The sequence below is a fragment of the Phyllobates terribilis genome, unplaced genomic scaffold, assembly GCF_046119375.1.
Source record: "Phyllobates terribilis strain yellow unplaced genomic scaffold, ASM4611937v1 Scaffold_9__5_contigs__length_417890890, whole genome shotgun sequence".
NCBI classification, from domain to species: Eukaryota; Metazoa; Chordata; class Amphibia; order Anura; family Dendrobatidae; genus Phyllobates; species Phyllobates terribilis.
This window is the reverse complement of record NW_027362769.1, coordinates 410,489,707-410,504,671: the sequence shown is the minus strand read 5'-3', so window position 1 is coordinate 410,504,671 and position 14,965 is coordinate 410,489,707. Positions and strand designations below refer to the sequence as shown.

Sequence of the window (14,965 nt, the reverse complement as noted above, 5' to 3'; positions counted from 1 at the left end):
TTTGCAACCTGATGGAGGTCAGTATAGATGGACTAATAGAATGATGCTATGCCCAAAAGATTTTACTTCACTAAGTGCAGTAAAAAAATTGGTATTCTATACACAGGTGGTATATCTTGCAACACAGATAGGCTACTCCACTGACTAACACACTCTGCAATAGGCCAAAAAGGATTAGCTTTGCTAGATTCAGCCAAATGCTGTGAAAAAAACTTGCACAGCACTGGCACAGACCTGCCTGGCAAAAACTGATAGGAACTGATGTAACCTAGTCCTGAAAAGGACTGCAATTACAATTAGTCTTTACTCCCACAACCTATCTATTTAAGAGCACAGACCTGCCTGATAAAAGTCGTAGGAAATGCTGTAACCTAGTCCTTAAAAGGACTGCAATCACAACTATTCCCTACTCCCAAGCTATCTGTATATTTGTGCGAAAATTGGCTTGAAATTAACAAGGTATATCGCACACAGCAACAGCGGTGCCGTCTAACACGCAGCTGCAGCAGTGAGAAAATGGTGGCGACGGGGAAAATGGCTTGGTCTTATAGGGCAAGGACATGTGACATACACTGCCAATCACACATGCCCTTGCTTGTGTGAAAAAAAGCACTTCGCTCCGTGTGTGCGCTGCTGATAGGCTGACAGATTGCACCTCCCCACTGCAAATGCGGGAAAGAGAAAAAAAAATGGAGATCTTCATTGTTCCTGCAGAGATCCATCCCCTGCCCCTCCCCCCGCCCCGCTGTACACTCAAACTGCGTATTAACATTAATTTTCATCATTACTGAGAAAAAATCCAGTTATGATTTTGGTGCACGAACAGTTATCGAACATAACCTCGAACAGCCGAATTTTTCTCAAATCGTTCGTGTTCGCCGAACGGCTCGAACACCGCCCAAAACAGCTCGAATTTGAGATTGGCGAACAGTTCGAGTAGAACAACGCTCATCTCTAGTGAAGTTTCTTGTTAGAGAGAACATAAAATACAGATATCTTCCCATTGTTTGTCTTCCCTTCCTTGTGTTGTCCTATTGTAGTGGAGAGACTAGTGTCTCGCTGGCCTGCGCACTCGCCAGGTTAAGTCCAGGGCCAGCGATGGCTTAGGCACGTGATCGCGCACGGGAGGGAGGGAGACCCGTCTAGGGACGATAGGAAATTTAGGGACGGACACAGGTTGGTGTCAGGAGGTGTCCCTTCCCTTGTTCCCTACCACTAGGGTCCTCCTTAACTTTCTATATCCCTTTACATCCATGTGTTGTGCCATCCGCCGGACACTGGTATTTTTCTGTGGGAATGAGCTTGTCTCCAACCATACAGGAATATTTCCAGTGAGTTATGGCACGCCACGGTTTGGTATTAGCACCCAGTACTAGAAGTGAAGCCATCCACAATTTCCATCTCAGGAATTTTATTTGGTAGACTGAGTGGCTGCCCAAACATTAGTTTCTAACAAAGGAGCTGAAGACACTGAGTGGCAGTAGTTGCAAGTTTCTCCAGCATGACCTGTCTGGGCAGCAGGGTAGCTCAGTGGTTAGCACTGTATGGTGGCTCAGTGGGTAGCACAGAAGTCTTGCAGCGCTGGGATCCTGGGTTCAAATCCCACCAAGGACAACATCTGCAAGGAGTTAGCATGTTCTCCCCGTGTTTGCGTGTGTTTCCTCCAGATTCTCTGGTTTCCTCCCACAGTCCAAACACTGATAGGGAATGTAGATGGTGAGCCCCAATTGGGACAGTGCCGATAATGTGTCTGAATGGTAAAGCGCTGCGGAATATGTTGGCGCTATATAAATAAAGATTATTATTATTTGTTAGATATCAGAGGGAGAAAAGAATTGGGCTTTGCCAAGGTGCCAGATTGCATCTTCTTAAGTCTTATAGATTGCTGGAGCCAGTCCAAAGTAAAAAAGCAACCACAGTGTGACGCCCTGCGGCTGCAGGCTGTCACAGAACTCCTGGGTGTTGCACAGATGGATTCTCCCCAGTGGCCTCAATACATGCAGACACCTCCTCCCAAATCCACTAGATGGAGCCCTGTCAGGTATATATATACTGGGGGGTGGAGTTCAGGAAGTCAGTCAGTGGGAAGCAGTGAGTGTGACACGATGCTGCAGCACCAGACAAGCTGAAGTCTGTGTGGCTGAAAGCCAGGCTAGGCCCAAGTTGTGGGCTAGTCTGGCCAGTGAGGGCCTAGAGTGGGCCAGAAGGCAGAGGAGAGGAGAAGAGCCATGAGGGACAGAGGAACCACAGAGGGTTCGTCCCCTGATGCAAGCCAGGCACCGGGCCCGAGCCTATTGGGATCTCTATGCCCAGTAGGGAATCCGGCATACTGAGGAGGATTTCATATCCCTCAGTCCATCCGTGAATAGCGCACATTCAGAGGACTAGGTACCACGAAGGCCCCAGCGTCCAGGGATCGTGGTAACCAGAGGGAAAGCCCTCGGCGCCAAGCAAGACGGGTGAGAGAAACATCAAGGGAGCTAGACCCTGTTCCAGGCAGGTCAGAAGCTCCAGGGAGAGAGACAGGAAGATACAGAAAGGAGGCCTTACACCCACTCACTGGGGAACAAGACCAGAAGTGCACCCCACCTACAAGTACCCTGGACCGTACCTGACTACCATCTGCAGTAAAAGTACTGAAGCGAACCCCTGTTTGTGTGTCTGTTCTTCCTCTGACCCAGCTGGGTCCCCTCTCTCCTGCATCCCTTCACACCATCCCTGCCCCGGGGGCCCGCTCCACCTGTGGGGAGCAGAAACACCTCAGCTGCCATCCCAACACCCCCGGAGGTCTGAAGCAGCGCTGGTAATCATTACCAGGTACCACAGGTGGCGTCACAAACTATTTATTTTTATTTTTATCCAAGTTCCAATCCCCTTTTTGGTTGACCGCAATGGGCCACGGACCGGGCCAGCCGCCGTGCCCTATCCCTTTTCTCAACATCCACCGACACGGCACCGAGTACCCCACTGCCCTGGGGGCGCATCAATTGAGTGTCCGGGAACCTTCACACAGACTTTTCTTAGCCAGGGCTGCTTCTCGGTGAGAGTTGTATTTCACCACAGCCATATTCTTTAGCTTGGTGAAAGAACTGGCATAGAGGGAAACCGTATCTACCCCGGCTGTCATTTCTCCGTCACCAGGTTCCGCCCATTGTCACACATGACCATGCCTGGCTGTATGTTCAGCGGTGAGAGCCACAGATCAGGCTGCTGTGTTACAGCTTTAAACAACTCTGCAGCATTGTGCGGTTTGTCACCTAAGCATATTAGCTTCAGCACAGCCTGTTGGCGCTTGGCCAAGGCAGTTCTGCAGTGCTTCTAGCTTGTGACTAATGTCATTTCGGAGATGGAGGCCGAAGAGGAGGAGGAGGTGCTGGAGCTGTAAAATGTGATTACATTGAGGTTACATTGGAGAGTCTGGTTTTTATACTAAAGAAAGATCCTACTCTGTTTTTATAGTTTTTTTTTTAATGTCTCTTCAAATGTGTATTGGAGTAAGTCCTAATTTTTGGCAGCCCTTGAAATTGCTGCATATGCAATAACAGTATAGGAGACCCACTCCTTAATAATGGGAAGCAAAATTCAAATATATTCTATATTCTAGAATATTACCTGTCTTATCTGAAATTCATTTACGCGTGATGTATCGCAGTATGGATAGCGTATTACACCGATCCAGCCAGGTGTTATTGCCTTATAGTGCGTGCAGCTGGTACTGCCGAAAAAAAATAAAAATCTAATCTATTCCCTATCGATAAAGATGTCAGTTGCATTTACAATATGGACAAGTGCTAGGTGGTATCATCAGCTCGAGATGAGTGTTCATTCTGGTCGCATAAATCTCTTCCACAGTCCATAACTTTTTTTGTTGTTGTTTATTTGGCCTTATATACAAGTCACGACCCTGCAAAAAATGTTTGTTAACATTTCTTCCAGGAAAATCCATTTTAGCTTTTTTTTTGTATGTTTAATTGTCAGTCAAAAAAAGTGGAGTAATACTCTTAACAACATTGTTCACAGATATACTATTGGTCAGCGACCAACTGTGAATAGGTTTGAACAACACACAACTAGCAGAATTTAAATGGAGTGTAATATCTGACACACTCCCAAAAAATGCTGGATTATTAGCACAGTAATATCTGATCCCTTCTGATGATCACGGCTTTAGGCAATGGCCTTGTAGTATGGTTTTGGCAATGGTCAACAGGCAAGTATAGATAGGTTTGAACAACACACAACTGGCAGACTTTAAATGGAGCGTAATATCTGGCACGGTCCCCAAAATGTGACGATTATTACGGCAGTAATATGGGATCATGGCTGATGACCACGGTTTTAGGCAGTGGCCTAATAGTATGATATTGGTCAGCGAACAAATGTGAATAAGTTTGAAAAACACACAACTGGCAGACTTTAAATGGAGTGTAATATCTGGCACGCTTTCAAAAAATTCTGTATTATTACTGCAGTAATATCTGATCACGTCTGATGACAACGGTTTTAGGCAGTGGCCTTATAGATATGGTATTGGTCAGCGACTAAGTGTGAATAGGTTGAACAACACACAATTGTCAGACAGGATAGTATAATATTTGGCACGCTCCAAACAAATTCACGATTATTACAGCAGTAATATGGGATCACGTCAGATGATGGACAAGTTTCTCTGCTTCCACAATACAGTAACGTGAATAAAATAAAAAAAATCGGCCTGTATGCTGCTAACAAGCAAATGGAGTAGCAAAATGGTGTACTGTATTGTTTAAGCAAATAATCAGGATTAAGAGCAAAAAAAATTAGTTCTGATATCTAGGGCTATGGATATCAGTAATAGCAGCAGCAGGAAGAACATGCAATGGACCCTATTCTGCTGTATACAGAGTCCACACACTCTGCCTGCCTAACTCCTGCTATCACCAGTAATATCTGCAGCTGGATTAGTCCTCAGAAGGACTGTTAGTTCAGATTTATATACAGTGGGGAAAAAAAAGTATTTAGTCAGCCCCCAATTGTGCAAGTTCTCCCACTTACAAAGATGAGGTCGGCCTGTAATTGACATCATGGGTCGACCTCAACTATGAGAGAGAAAATGAGAAAACAAATCCTGAAAATCACATTGTCTGATTTGGAAAGAATTTTTTTTTCAAATTTTGGTGGAAAATAAGTATTTGGTAAATTACAAAACTTCATCTCAATACTTTGTTATATATCCTTTGTTGGCAATGACAGAGGTCAAACGTTTTCTGTAAGTCTTCACAAGGTTGGCACACACTGTTGCTGGTATGTTGGCCCATTCCTCCATGCAGATCTCCTCTAGAGCAGGGATGTTTTGGGGCTGTCGCTGGGCAACACGGACTTTCAACTCCCTCCAAAGGTTTTCTATAGGGTTTAGATCTGGAGACTGGGTAGGCCACTCCAGGACCTTGAAATGCTTCTTACGAAGCAACTCCTTCATTGCCCTGGTGGTGTGTTTGGGATCATTGTCGTGCTGAAAGACCCAGCCACGTTTCATCTTCAATGCCCTTGCTGATGGAAGGATATTTGCACTCAAAAGCTCACGATATATGGCCCCATTCATTCTTTCATGCAAACGGATCATTCGTCCTGGTCCCTTGGCAGAGAAACTGCCCCAAAGCAGCATTATGTTGCCATCCCCATGCTTCACGGTAGGTATGGTGTTCTTTGGATGCAACTCAGCATTCTTTCTCCTCCAAACACGCCGAGTTGTGTTTCTACCAAACAGTTCTACTTTGGTTTCTGACCATATGACATTCCAATACTCTTCTGGATCATCCAAATGCTCTCTAGCAAACTTCAGACAGGCCCAGACATGTAATGGCTTAAGCAGGGGGACACGTCTGGCACTACAGGATCTGAGTCCCTGGCGGCGTAGTGTGTTACTGATGGTAGTCTGTGTAACGTTGGTCCCAGCTCTCTGCAGGTCATTCACTAGGTCCCCCCGTGTGGTTCTGGGATTTTTCCTCACCGTTCTTAAGATCATTTTGACCTCACGGGGTGAGACCTTGTGTGGAGCCCCAGATCGTGGGAGATTATCAGTGGTCTTGTATGTCTTCCATTTTCTAATTATTGCTCCCACAGTTGGTTTCTTCACACCAAGCTGCTTGCCTATTGCAGGTTCATTCTTCCCAGCCTGGTGCAGGGCTACAATTTTGTTTCTGGTGTCCTTCGACAGCTCTTTGGTCTTCACCATAGTGGAGTTTGGAGTGCGACTGTTTGAGGTTACGGACAGGTGTCTTTTATACTGATAACGAGTTCAAACAGGAGCCAGTACTACAGGTAATGAGTGGAGGACAGAGGAGCTAGTACTACAGGTAATGAGTGGAGGACAGAGGAGCCAGTACTACAGGTAATGAGTGGAGGACAGAGGAGCCAGTACTACAGGTAATGAGTGGAGGACAGAGGAGCCAGTACTACAGGTAATGAGTGGAGGACAGAGGAGCCAGTACTACAGGTAATGAGTGGAGGACAGAGGAGCCAGTACTACAGGTAATGAGTGGAGGACAGAGGAGCCAGTACTACAGGTAATGAGTGGAGGACAGAGGAGCCTCTTAAAGAAGAAGTTACAGGTCTGTGAGAGACAGAAATCTCGCTTGTTTGTAATTGACCAAATACTTATTTTCCACCAAAATTTGATAAAAATTTCTTTCCAAATCAGACAATGTGATTTTCAGGATTTGTTTTCTCATTTTGTCTCTCATAGTTGAGGTCGACCTATGATGTCAATTACAGGCCTCTCTCATCTTAAGTGGCAGAACTTGCACAAGACTGTGACGAGCATAGGATTACCAGCTATTATATAGATCTGATGATGCTGTGCGGCCAGCCAATCACTGTAATGCCCACAACCAACATGGCTACGGGATTACAGTGCGTGTCAGGCAATCCCTGCATGTTTATTTGCTCTCTAAAGAGCGCCAAACATGCAGGGAGGGGACCCGAGTTCCCGCCGAGCAACCCCGGAAATAGTGGCCGAGCAACGAGCAATAGCGAGCATGCTCGCTCATCACTAGTAACAAGTAAATACCATCGGGAGGAGGACATCAATGGTCAAGAGACATGATGGCATATGCAGGTAATACACTGGGTGCAAGTATACAGAGCGGGCCAGGAGTATACAGCGGGCATCTGCATTTAGCAGCAGTGATAAGAGATGACCTCAGATCGCTGCTGTTATCCTCTTAATTAAATACAGCAGTCAGTCTCTGACAGCGACGTTTAATGCATGATATTCTGTGGTTGGGGTCATTCCCATATCTTCATGGCCCATACCTCTCAACCTCTGAGGGACTCAAAGAGGGACAAACCACCCTCCGACCAAGCCCCCAAGCCATACCATTTCATTTTTCCCTGGCAACATGAAGAAAATGTTAGAACGTGATGGACAACCACTTTAAGTTTGTGTTCACAATACTGCTATACCCTCCCGTTGGCCAGGTCCATTATAGGAGCAGAGCAACTGAAAGCAGCAGGGGACGGATCCATCATTAGATGCAGAGCAGCTAAGTTCTTTTTCTTCCAAATCCATGCTCAGGCCATCTGCTCGGTGCTCCTAAGGACGTCTGCTCAGCGCTCCTCTCTGCCCTCGGGATTTCTGCTCAGCTCTCCTCAGGCCATCTGCTCAGCTCTCCTCAGGCCATCTGCTCAGCTCTCCTCAGGCCTTCTGCTCAGCTCTCCTCGGGCCTTCTGCTCGGCGCTCCTCTCTGCACTCGGGATTTCTGCTCAGCTCTCCTCAGGCCATCTTCTCAGCTCTCCTCAGGCCATCTGCTCAGCTCTCCTCAGGCCATCTGCTCAGCTCTCCTCGGGCCTTCTGCTCGGCGCTCCTCTCTGCACTCAGGATTTCTGCTCAGCTCTCCTCAGGCCATCTGCTCAGCTCTCCTCAGGCCGTCTGCTCAGCTCTCCTCAGGCCTTCTGCTCAGCGCTCCTCTCTGCACTCGGGCCGTCTGCTCAGTTCTCCTCTCAGCCCTCAGGCCATCTGCTCCATGCTCCTCTCTGCCCTCGGGCCATCTGATCAGCTCTCCTCGGGCCGTCTGCTCGGCGCGCCTCTCTGCCCTCGGGCCGTCTGCTCGGAGCTCCTCTCTGTCCTCGGGCCGTCTGCTAGGAGCCCCTCTCTGCCCTCAGGCCGTCTGCTCAGAGCTCCTCTCTGCCCTCGGGCCGTCAGCTCGGAGCTCGTCTCTGGCCTCAGGCTGTCAGCTCGGAGCCCCTCTCTGCCCTCGGGCGATCTGCTCGGCGCTCCTCTCTGCCCTCGGGCCGTCTGCTCGGAGCTCCTCTCTGTCCTCGGGCCGTCTGCTAGGAGCCCCTCTCTGCCCTCAGACCGTCTGCTCAGAGCTCCTCTCTGCCCTCGGGCCGTCAGCTCGGAGCTCGTCTCTGGCCTCAGGCTGTCAGCTCGGAGCCCCTCTCTGCCCTCGGGCCGTCTGCTCGGCGCCCCTCTCTGTCCTCGGGCCGTCTGCTCGGAGCTCCTCTCTGCCCTCGGGCCATCTGCTCGGAGCTCCTCTCTGCCGTCGGGCCATCTGCTCGTAGCTCCTCTCTGCCCTCGGGCCATCTGCTCGGCGCTCCTCTCTGCCTTCGGGCTGTCTGCTTGGCGCCCCTCTCTGCCCTCGGGCCGTCTGCTCCGTGCTCCTCTCTGCCCTCGGGCCGTCTGCTCGGCGCTCCTCTCTGCCCTCGGGCCGTCTGCTTGGCACTCCTCTTTGCCTTCGGGCCGTCTGCTTGGCGCCCCTCTCTGTCCTCAGGCCGTCTCCTCAGTGCTCCTCTCTGCCCTCGGGCCGTCTGCTTGGCGCCCCCCTCTGTCCTCGGGCCGTCTCCTCAGTGCTCCTCTCTGACCTCGGGCCATCTGCTTGGCGCTCATCTCTGCCCTCAGGCCGTCTCCTCAGTGCTCCTCTCTGACCTCGGGCCGTCTGCTCGGCGCTCCTCTCTACCCTCGGGCCGTCTGCTCGATGTTCCTCTCTGCCCTCGGGCCGTCTGCTTGGCACTTCTCTTTACCCTCGGGCCGTCTGCTCGGCGCCCCTCTCTGTCCTCGGGCCGTCTGCTCGGAGCTCCTCTCTGCCCTCAGGCCGTCTGCTCGGAGCTCCTCTCTGCCATCGGGCCATCTGCTCGGCGCTCCTCTCTGCCTTCGGGCTGTCTGTTGGCGCCCCTCTCTGCCCTCGGGCCGTCTGCTCAGTGCTCCTCTCTGCCCTCGGGCCGTCTGCTCGGCGCTCCTCTCTGCCCTCGGGCCGTCTGCTTGGCACTCCTCTTTGCCCTCGGGCCGTCTGCTTGGCGCCCCTCTCTGTCCTCGGGCCGTCTCCTCAGTGCTCCTCTCTGCCCTCGGGCCGTCTGCTCGGCGCTCCTCTCTACCCTCGGGCCGTCTGCTTGATGTTCCTCTCTGCCCTCGGGCCGTCTGCTTGGCACTCCTCTTTGCCCTCGGGCCGTCTGCTCGGCGCCCCTCTCTGTCCTCGGGCCGTCTGCTTGGAGCTCCTCTCTGCCCTCGGGCCGTCTGCTCGGAGCTCCTCTCTGCCCTCGGGCCATCTGCTTGGCGCTCCTCTCTGCCTTCGGGCTGTCTGCTTGGCGCCCCTCTCTGCCCTCGGGCCGTCTGCTCAGTGCTCCTCTCTGCCCTCGGGCCGTCTGCTCGGCGCTCCTCTCTGCCCTCGGGCCGTCTGCTTGGCACTCCTCTTTGCCTTCGGGCCGTCTGCTTGGCGCCCCTCTCTGTCCTCGGGCCGTCTCCTCAGTGCTCCTCTCTGCTCTCGGGCCGTCTGCTTGGCGCCCCCCTCTGCCCTCGGGCCGTCTGCTCAGTGCTCCTCTCTGCCCTCGGGCCGTCTGCGCGGCGCTCCTCTCTGCCCTCGGGCCGTCTGCTCGACACTCCTCTCTGCCCTCGGGCCGTCTGCTCGGCGCTCCTCTCTGTCCTCGGGCCGTCTCCTCAGTGCTCCTCTCTGCCTTATGGCCGTCTGCTCGGCGCTCCTCTCTGCCCTCGGGCCGTCTGCTCGGCGCTCCTCATTTCTCTCACACCAAGGCATGTCGCACCTAAGAACTTCAAAATATCCCCTGGATTAAAGGGGTTTTCCCATGAATGCAAGTAAATTTTAATCAATAGATATTGGAATAATAATAAGTTCCACAATTGGATGTATTTAAATAAAATGTTCCTGTGCTGAGATAATCTTATACATGTTCCCCTGTGTAATGGCTGTGTCTGACCGTGTACGGAACATGGTCTGATCATACCACATCTCCTGGGCGGGGAGGAAGCAAAATAGCAAAATACAAAATAGCAAAAAAAATTACTATGTAATTTCTATCATTTTTAAATGTAGCAAATGTAGAAAAGAGGCACTTTTTTATTTTCTAGTTTATGCTTCAAACAAAATAACCTGTTGATTAAATTTGGCAGGTTACTAGGTATTTTGCTGTTTATATTTAAAGGGTTTGTCCACTCCTGGACAATCCCTGCTTAATCTGTTCACTGGCCAATCACTGTCTGCAGCTGGCACGTGACACATCGTCATGGTACGTCAATGGTTCCTGTAAGTGTGCCAAAATCAGCGGCAACCAGGCCCCAACGTTGGACTGTATTAGTCGCATTGCCGCAGCCATTTCTTGGTTAAGTGTGATTAGTTAGAATTGTGTTTTCTTTCACTTAAAGGGAAAGTGTCACCCTTAACATCCAGGCCTGCTGCAAAGGACATTCTGTACCTTTAAGAGAATAACATATTTTCTGGGTTTATGTAATATTTATTTTGCTGTTCTTTTTTATGCCCCCCCACCTGTATTTTTCACCATTTATCCCCCTATAAATAATCCTGTTAAATGTTTCAATCTCATCTCTTGTGATTGTGTACGGAACGGAGCCCCCAGTAAAATTCAGGTGGAGACACTAGACACCCTGCCCATGGAGGCGGCTTAAAGGGGTGTTAAATTGGAGGCACTACTGAGATCAATCAAGACAGGTACCGTTATTATAGATACTTTTACTGAAGCACAAGTTTCCACAAAGTGGGAGCCACCCATGGGAGCCACCTGCTCTCTTACAAGGTCGTCCCCAGAGTAGCACCTGGTCCCTCTGCTCGGTCCCTCCCTGGTCACGGAGTCGTTAGCGGCCGTACGACCAGGGTCGGTCTGAGTTGATACTTAGTTACGCCCCTCTGGGTCCCTCCTTGCACCGCGGCACAGAGGTTCCACCACCTGGACCCATAACAGATTTTACAAAGGTGGACCATACAACACAGAGTATACAGTTACACAAATAAAATGGGATTAAAGAAGAACTTACTAAAAAGATCGCAGAGACAATTCCATTTAGCTGGAGGGGAGGCGCTCCAATTGATTTGACCGTTATCGAACGGGATCCCTTGCTTAGAGAATCTATATCCCCCAGCAATGAATACCGACACCCCCTTAAGCTGTATTTTTTATGCCGAAGAGGGAGACCTGCCAACACACCCCTGTGATGACATCACGTGTGCTGAGCTCCAGCCTTCATATTTTCATTAAAATATCTAACTTCCGCGATAACTTATCGCTGGTTGATCGCAGAAGCTTGCAAGTGATGCCATATTTTCCATTATGAATTTACCTATATTTAGAGACCACACATGACATAGCTGCGTTCTGTTATTTTGTACTTTTGCATTACCGCTCATCGGAGGGGCATACAGCTACGGAAAAATAAGCGTATTGTTCCTTAGCTGACCGCGCTGCTAAAAATACGTGTCCCATTATTATCGGAATTATGGAACCTTCGATATTCCATATTTTATGTCGGTGCCGAAAAGCATGGAGTTTGCAGCTGGAAATGTCATGGCTATTGTGAGTAGTGTTTGAAGCTTAACGAGCTGCAGCCTCCTCCCCCAGGTGTAAATTTATATTTTCTTAATATTTTTATGACACACAGCCAAGGGGAAGGTCATGCAGATCCAACTGTTGTTAACTTTTTGTCAGGAGAACACAACTTCACTGCCTCCAGCCATCAGGACAATTACGTAATTGGCTGAAGAGTGATGGGTGAGATGGTGGCTATTTCCACTACTAGGCTGGTTATTGAGGAACTCACTGTGAGTGTATGGTATATAAACCCTCCAATTACAATGCATGGAATACATGTATATACCCCCATACGGTCACTGTCAGCCGAGCAATAATGAAAAGAACCTACTCGCTGCCACCACCAATCATTTATACACGCCAATTGGACACCCATTACAGGTAGCGCATGGCTTCAGGGGTGTAGTTTACAGAGATATTACATTTTCTATTTAATGCAGAAAGATAGGCAGTGTTTATAAAAATATATACAAGACGATACAAAATGGGAACCAAACAATACTGTATAAACAATTACATAGAATAAAAGCAATAACGAAAGAAACTTACTAACCCTGGTCACGGAAATGGTTCAGAGCTTAGCGGAGTGAGGCACTCCGATTGGAAAACGGGCAGAACCTACAGCGAACCATGCCACCAAGTACTAAGAATTGATCCAAGCCCCATTTCTCCACTTTATTAGCTCCTAAGTTATGCCTACAACACCTCCCCTTAATGATCTCATCAAGTCTGTTTGTGGGATGTTCTCTGCCCATCAGGACTTTATGAGATCCATAACTTACAAGATATCTTTGCCTCTGAAAGTCCCAATCATTAGACATTGCCGTCATATTTTTTATCATGATTTTAAAGTTACATAGAGACCAAATATGACATGTCTAGCATCATCTATCAGAACGTTATTCAATTGGAGGGATTGTAGTGGCCCTACAAGGATGTGAGTGAAAGTGTCACATCCATCCCTTAGCTACCTTGACGAAAACCTATGTCCCATAAGTATCAGATCGACACAAACCCCAATATTCATATCTGACCGTCAGAGATGGCGTGTCTATGAAAGATGCTTTGATGAGAACAAAAGTTACCTCTCATTTTGGTATCTGTTTCCCATAGAAGACCTTTTCCTATTTTTATTTCCTGGCCACTGTTGGGGTGCTCGGCATCAAATAAATGTTAGTGTCAGTTCTTTCCCTGTTTCTCTTGTGTTAATTGGTTTCTCTGTTCCTAGATATAATTAATCCCTCTTCTCCATATGTTCAATGTGAGATCAACGTCAAAGGGGTTAGAGTGTCAGCTCTTCTGCTTCTGGAGATGTCTTATGGATTTTAATTTTCATCTATGACACACAATAACAGACATTAATCCCTTTATTGCGTCGGACTACAACTACCAGAAACATTTGTTCTTCTTTGTAACCTGGAAGAGGAGGAGTAGAGCAGAAGAAAGGACTGATTGGCTGAGCAAGATGGAGAAGGGAGGAGCTAGTGGCACTAGGGAGCAAGTGAACTGTCACTCATTGAGTGGGGACATTGAGGAGCCAGGAGAGAAACACATGGTAAGAGCTGACAGCCCAACAGTCCAGTGTTGGGGGAGGACAGTGAGCCCTGGAGCATAACCGCACCTGCAGACCAGCCAGGTTACCAGGAGATGTCCACCCCTGCCAGGCTTACCTCAGAGGACCATCTGTGTCCCTAATCACCTGGACCTTGCAGCCCCAAGCTGGATCCCTGTGTGACCCGAGACCTGCTACATCAAAGAGTAGCTACTGCTCGGACTTGTGGTCGCACTGTTGAGGAAGTTATGATTGAACTACCTGTTAAGGGAATATTGCTGGGACTTCTGGTTCCACGCAGCAGGAGTTTATAATAGGACCATCAGCGAGAAGGATTTTCTTATTGGGTTATTAAGTGCACCAACGGTTCCTGTAAGTTCACCAACATCCGCAGCAACTGGACTTCAACTTTGGACTGTATTATTTGCATTGCTGCAGCCATTTGTGGGTTAAGTGTGATTAGTTAGGATTGTGTCTGCTTTCACTTAAAGGGAAAGCGTCATCCTTAACATCCTGGCCTGATGCAAAGCACATTCTATACCTTTAAAAGAATAACATATCTTCTGGATTTATGTGATGACATTTGTTTTACTGTTCCTTATTATTTCCCTTGCATTTTTCACCAATTATCCCCCTATAAATTAACCTGTTAAGTGTTTCAATATCATCTTAACCCCTGGAATAAGAGGAAGAACCTCTCCTAGAGTTCCCTTCACCTCTCTAGGTGGCTGTAAGTCAGGACTACCTCCTTTTTGGATTCAAGTCACTCTATCATGCTCTGAGCCCTCACCATTTGTCATCACCTTATTTATAGAGTCCTCCCAGCCTGGGAAATGTAATGTAAAAATGTAATCTAGTCTCCCATGCTGGCATGTTCAAGATATGCAATGGTCAATGTGACATACAGAAGTAGTGCTGTTGTAGAGTGTGACATGCAGAAGTAGTGCTGTTGCAGAGTGTGACATGCAGAAGTAGTGCTCTTGCAGAGTGTGACATGCAGAAGTAGTGCTGTTGTATAGTGTGACATGCAGAAGTAGTGCTGTTGTAGAGTGTGACATGCAGAAGTAGTGCTGTTGTAGAGTGTGACATGCAGAAGTAGTGCTGTTGTAGAGTGTGACATGCAGAAGTAGTGCTGTTGCAGAGTGTGACATGCAGAAGTAGTGCTGTTGTAGAGTGTGACATGCAGAAGTAGTGCTGTTGTAGAGTGTGACATGCAGAAGTAGTGCTGTTGCAGAGTGTGACATGCAGAAGTAGTGCTGTTGCAGAGTGTGACATGCAGAAGTAGTGCTGTTGTAGAGTGTGACATGCAGAAGTAGTGCTGTTGCAGAGTGTGACATGCAGAAGTAGTGCTGTTGCAGAGTGTGATATGCAGAAGTAGTGCTGTTGCAGAGTGTGACATGCAGACGTAGTGCTGTTGCAGAGTGTGACATGCAGAAGTAGTGCTGTTGTAGAGTGTGACATGCAGAAGTAGTGCTATTGTAGAGTGTGACATGCAGAAGTAGTGCTGTTGCAGAGTGTGACATGCAGAAGTAGTGCTGTTGTAGAGTGTGACATGCAGAAGTAGTGCTGTTGTAGAGTGTGACATGCAGAAGTAGTGCTGTT

General features: G+C 48.6%; 1 protein-coding gene across 1 annotated transcript in view; it reads right to left on the bottom strand.

Moving 5' to 3' along the window:
- Positions 1 to 13,798, bottom strand: part of LOC141162666 (uncharacterized) — a 61,188-nt gene extending 47,390 nt beyond the window's left edge. Inside the window, exon 1 of the mRNA XM_073649012.1 lies at positions 13,625 to 13,798. The gene's annotated coding sequence lies outside the window, so the exon portion shown is untranslated. The remainder of the gene's footprint in view (positions 1 to 13,624) is intronic.
- Positions 13,799 to 14,965: the final 1,167 nt, after the last annotated feature.